Genomic DNA, 6,530 nt, shown 5'->3' with positions numbered 1-6,530 from the left:
AATCGGGATGGGAGTGTCAGAGACAGTGTGATTGGCACAGGACAGAGCAGAGTTTGGGGCTGTTGTACATAGGGTCGCTATGAGTCGCAAGCAACTTGACGGCACATAACAACAACAACAACAACAACAACAGGCTCCACAATCAGCACTCTTAACTCCAGTAGTCAGGAAATAAAAAAACAAATCAGTTAAATCAGTTGTTCTCAAGACAGCCATACTACTTTCCACAGTGTGAGTGGATATCAATTAAGCAGTTGAAGAATTTAAGAGCAAAAAGGGGATTTCACAGGGTTTTGTCCTGCTTTCAGACTATAAACAGATATTTACAGACTGTCTCCTAATCTACAGATTTTGAGTGTGTTGATCACCATCACAAATGGGTAAGTCAATTGTTTAAAATTAATTTATCTCATAGTCCTTCCATACTGATTCAATTTTGCTGAGCAAATTATGCAAAAAGCTGAACTCTATGAAGAAGAATGTGGTATCATAATTAGGGGAATATTCATCAATATCTTTTGTTATGCAGATGACACACCCCTGCTTGCTTAAAGTAAGAAGGACTTGAAGCAGTTGGTGCAGATGATCAAAAACTACAGTCTTCAATATAGATTACACCTCAACAGCAGGAAAACAAAAATTCTCACCACTGAACCAATAGACAACATCATGATAAAGGAAAGATTGAAACTGTCAATGACTTTCTCTTATTTGAACATCCTTGGTACCAACATTCAGAAGATCAAAAAATATATTGTACTGGGAAAGTCTTCATTCATAGACCTCTCTATATTATTGAGAATCAGGTATATTAGTTGGAAGCTTATGGTGTGCCTAATTCAAGCCATGGTCTTTTCCATCACTTGCTAAGCATCTGAGACCTGGACAATGGATAAGGATGATAGAAGAAAAATTGATGTCTTTGAAATGTAGTTTTGGGAAAGAGTGCTGAATACTCCATAGATGGCCAAAGGAACAAACAGACATGTCTTGAAAGAAGGTGCAGCTGGAATGCTACTTGGAAGCAAGGATGGCAAAACTTTGTCTCACATACTTTGGGCATGTTGCTAAGAAAGGCTATTCCTTGGAGACAAATAAGAGAAGAAAATTTTCAACCAGGTGGATTGACAACTGGATGGAGTGAATTCAGCCATGGGCTCAAGAGTGTAGGAGATAATGAGGATGGCACAGGGTTCAGATCTGTTGTTCATAGGGTCACTATGAGTCCTACTCAACTCAATGGCACCTAACAACAACAACAACAACAACAACATACAGTAGTGTGCTCCATATGGAGTTGTGCTATTAACCCAAGTGTGGCACCTTACTGGTAGTTCAAATTCACCAGCAACTCTGCAGGAGAAAGATGGACAATTTCTTCCTGTGGGATGTATATAGCCTTGGAAAACTCTTTGGAAGTCAGCTATAAGTAGATTATGACTTAGTGGCAATGATTATATCTTTCTTTCTAATTTTAATATTTGTTGTTTATTATTTCTGAATGGTATGCTAGTATTTTTTTTTTTTTTTTGGTGAGAAAAATTTATATTTAGAATTAGCCCGCTGGACTCAGTTTAGATGATCCCAATTTTGTTGGCAACATCCAAAGCATCATAATCAGGAGCAAGTTGAACATAGGCCTTCTTCTCTCCATCAGGCCTAATCAAAGTGTTGACCTTAGCCACATCAATGTCATAGAGCTTCTTTACAGCTTGTTTAATTTGGTGCTTATTGGCCTTGACATCCACAATGAACACAAGTGTGTTGTTATCTTCTATCTTCTTCATAGCTGACTCAGTGGTCAGGGGAAATTTGATGATGGCATAGTGGTCAAGTTTGTTTCTCCTCAGTGCGCACTTCCGGGGTTATTTGGACTGCCTGCCGTCGGAGTCTCAGCGTCTTAGGCCGCTGGAACGTGAGTGACATGCAGATCTTTTTTTTTTTGGCTGTGGACGCCCTTCAGGACTGCCTTCTTGGCCTTTAATGCCTTTGCTTTGGCTTCCGTTTTGGGAAGGGCAGGGGCTTCCTTCTTGGCTTTCGGCGCCATCTTCTTAGAAAGCTATACTCGTATTTTTAAGTTCTTTTTCTTTTTATTAATTTTAATGAACTTTAACAGAGATTATGGATTTCCATTAATTCATTGTTGCATTTTTCTCCCTGCCCACCTGTTCTGCACAGTTTGCTCTTCTCTTTGAAAAGCGAAAGAAAAATTATTTCATTGGTATACAATTCACACCCCGACCCCCACTCCCCAGTACACTCCACTATGCAACCTTCATTCTGGACTCTTGTCTTAACCATAATACCCAATCATATATACTTTTTAAACAGTTCGCTCCCTCATCTGTTTCAATGTAGTACACATAATTTTTCCAATCTTTCTCAGTCTCACACCAAACCTTATGTCAGTCCTTTTGTGACTGAGATATTTCACTCAGCATAATGTCCTCCAGGGTCACCCATTTTGAATAATATTGCATGAGTTGCCTGTTTTTCAATGCAGTGTAGTATTCCATTGTGTGAATATACCACAAGTTCTCTATCCATTCGTTTGTTGATGGGCACTTAGGTTGTTTCCAGCTCTTTGCTATTGTGAACAAAGACACAATAAACATGGGTGTGCATATATCTGCCTGAGTGGAAGTTATGGGTATATTATTTCTTTAGGGTATATTCCCAGTAATGGAATTGCTGGGTCAAATGGTATTTCTATTTGCAACTTTTTGAGAGAGAGCCATACAGCCTTCCATAGTGGTTGCACCATTTTACACTCCCACCAACAGTGAATAAGGGTTCCAGTTTCTCTGCAACCTCACTAGCATTTGTTACTTGCTGCTCTGTTAAAATTTGCTATTCTTACTGGGGTGAGATGGTATCTCATAGTTTTTTGATTTGTGTCTCTCTTAAAGCTAGGGATTTTGAACATTTCTTCATGTATTTTTTTGCCGTATGAATGTCTGTGCCCATTTTTCAATTGGGGTCTTTATCATGTTGTGGTGCTCAAGTCCCTTATCTGACATGTCATTACTAAATATTTTTCCCAACCTGTTGCTTCCCTTTTTACCCTGTTGGAGAAGTTTTTGGATGTGCATAAGGATTTGACTCTTAGACGGTTCCATTCATCTATTTTATCCTCTTCTGGGTGTAGATTTTTCAGGATGCTTGGAAGGCTGTTTATGTTGTAGATTAGGGATTCTAGAGTTCTTCCAGGCTTTTCTTTAATGAAATGTATAGTCCTTGGTTTTAGTCCTAGGTCCATGATCCATTTTGAGTTGGATTTTGTATATGGAGTGAGGTGTGCATCTTGTTTGAGTTTTCTACAAATAGTTTACCAATTTTGCCAGCACCATTTGTTTAAAAGGCTGTCATTTCCTCACTTAACTGATTTTTTATAGTTTTGTTCTTCAAGATTGTTCTACCTGTAAAGAACCTAAACAAAAGTTTCTCAGTGAGAATGTAGTGTGGTAAAAATCACTGGAAAATTGTTGAACAATTTTTTTAAAAAGTGAACATAAAACTGCCATATTATACAACAGTTCAACTTTTAGGTATCTATTCAATAGACCTAAAAAAACAGTGAGTCAAATAGATACTTGTACAGTAATGTTCATTGCAATATTACTCACAATAGCCAAAAGTAACTATATAAATAGGGAAATAACTCAAGTGTCCATCAACAAATGAATTGATAAACAAAATGTGACACATATATGCAATGGAAGATTATTAAGCCAAAAAGAGAAGTAAAATCTTGATAAGTACTATAACATGGATGAACCTTGAAAATACTGTGCTGAGTGAGTTAAATAAATCAGACAAAAAAAGATATATTCTATATCCATAATCAACATTCAATGTCACAGAAGTCAAGAGATCAAAACACATGTTACATTGGGAAAAATCTGCTGTCAAAGATCTATCCAAAGGGCTAAAGAGCAAGGAGATCTGTTTAAAGACTATGGAATGCTTGACCAAAGCCATGGTATTTTCAACCAATTTCTATGCATGTGTAATTTTCATACATACATACATACATACATACATACATACATACATACATACATACACCAACTTCAACTTATAGCAACACTCCATTGAGCTTCTGAAGAGATACATTTTCATGAGGAGACAATCCTGGAGCAGGCCTGGCAGAATCACCTTCATGGGAGAACAAGGTTGCTGACAATACATTAACAGTTTGAATTTCGTGAATGACATGTTCTTACCATCTCAGCACAAACAGTACAAAGCTCCTGCCCTCTCTGCCAGTTTCACTAGAGCTCTCGTTTGAAAGACTCTGAAAGGGTTCTGGGAAGTGAAGCTCCATTCAAGGGGCTTTAAAAGGCAGTCATGCGTCCTCACAAGTTCTCATGAAAACTGTGGGGACAGCGTAGGTAAGGGCATCAGAGCTCTACTCTTGACAGGTAGCAGAGAAGTCTGGTGGAAACACCTCAGCATGTAGCACGTTACAAGGAGCATTTGGAAAGGTGAACACTAACATGGCAACCCAAGGAGTGTGCATTAATCCAGAGCTTCGTATTAATCTTTCTTATTTTTAATCTCCAAATAGTCTAGGGTTTGTTAGGTCCTTCTGACAAAATTTAAGAAGAAATAAAAGGAGTTTTTACCTCAGGACTGAAATCTGTCCAGATTGCTAATGATAAGTGCTGAATCCCCTATAAATAAACATAAGGCATGAATTTGTTGTTGAGTAGATGAAAAGAACTTTTTAATCTCAATAGATAATTCTAACATCATTGAGGAAGTGTGAGAAAACATTATTTTTGCAAAAATGCCTGCTAATCTCTTTCTTTCAAATGCTTTTGTTGTTGTTATGTGGCATTGATTCACTTGTGACTCATAGTGATCCTATGTATAAAAACTCTGAACCCTGCTCTATCCGGTGCCAACCTTATTATTCCTGACACAACCACTCCCATTACTCCAGTCATTACCCCAGTCAATCCATCTCATCCAGGGTCTTCCTTTCTTGTGCTGTCCCTCCACCCTTTCAAGCATGATGTCCTTCTCCAAGGACTGGTCGCTCCTTGCAACATGTCCAGAATATATCGGATGAAACCTCAGAATTCTTACCTCCAAGGAGCAGCCTAGTTTCACTCTCTCTAGGGAAAACCTGCTTGTTCTCTTCTCCAACATCACAGCTCAAAGACATCAATTCTCCTTCTATCCTCCCTAGTCATTATCCAGCTTTCTGAAGCAAAAGAAATAGTTGAGAAGACTATGTCCTGGGTCAGTCACACCTGAGTCTCCAGACTGACATTGTTGCTCTTCAGTACTCTGGAGAGTTCCCTGATAGAAGACTTTCCCAATGCAATTCATCTTTTGATTTCCTGGCTGCTGGTACCAAGAGTTGATTGTGGAGCCAAGCAACCTTAAGCTGTTAACAATCTCTACCTCTTCACCATCTACCATGATGCCACTAATTGGCCTAGTGATGAGAATCTTTCTTTTCTTTTTTTTTTATTTTATTTTATTATTTTTGTGTGCGTGTACTGTCAAATCAGATCTGACTGGTACAGGAGGAGATTGCCCCTCCTTCCCCGGCAGAGCATCTGGTGGATTCGAACCCTGCACCTCTGGGATTGTAGTTGCAGCTTCTTGCCACGAGAATCTTTCTTTTCTTAATGTTGAGCTTTAATCCTCCTCAGTTTCAGCAAGCAGGGTTGTGTCATCTGCATAACACAGGTTGTTGATGAGTCTTCCTTTGATCCTGATGTCACATTCCTCCTCACAGAGCCCAGCCTCCTGGATGATCTGTTCTGCATATAGTTTGAAAAGGTATGGAGACAGGATGCATCCCTAGTGTACACCCTTCCTGATTTTGAACCATACAGTGTTCTGTTCTGACGACTGCCTCCTGGTCCAAGTGTAGGTTCCGCATAAGCACAATCAAGTGTTCTGATATTCCCTTTTCAAATATAATTAAATCAAATTAGACTAGAGTTGTTATAAACAATTTTCTGACAGCATACATAAATGATATTTTGTATTGTTGTTATTGTTATTAGATGCTGTTCAGCCATCTACAATTAAAGTGACTCTGTGGCCAACAGGCATGAGCCTTGTCCTGTCCTGTACTGTTATCACAATCTCTGCCTGCTCAAACTTACTGCTATAGTCATTGGGTCAACCCGTCTGGTTGAGGTTCTTCCTCTCTTGCTGACCATCAATGCTTCTAAATATAACTCTGGTTGCACTTACTCCAAGATATATTATTTGTTCTTTGGGCAGTCCACAGTATATTTACTACCTGCTGCTGCCTTTGAGCTGTGGTGCTGGAGAAGAGTATTGAGGGTACCATGGACTGCTAGGAAAACAAACAGATTCCTCCTGGAAAGGGTTAAACAGGGTGGCTCCCTGGGGGCAAGGATTCTGAGGCTCCATTTAACATACTTTGGACATGTTATAAGGGGGACTGGTCCTTGGAGAGGGACATCATGCTTGGTAGGGTGGAGGGACAGCGCAGGAGAGGAAGGCCCTCTATGAGGTGGATTGATTCAGTGACTGGG

This window comes from Elephantulus edwardii, unplaced genomic scaffold, assembly GCF_000299155.1.
Source record: "Elephantulus edwardii isolate Elephantulus edwardi_28Jun2011 unplaced genomic scaffold, EleEdw1.0 scaffold00287, whole genome shotgun sequence".
In the NCBI taxonomy this organism is placed as follows: domain Eukaryota; kingdom Metazoa; phylum Chordata; class Mammalia; order Macroscelidea; family Macroscelididae; genus Elephantulus; species Elephantulus edwardii.
Note: the sequence above shows the minus strand (reverse complement) of the source record.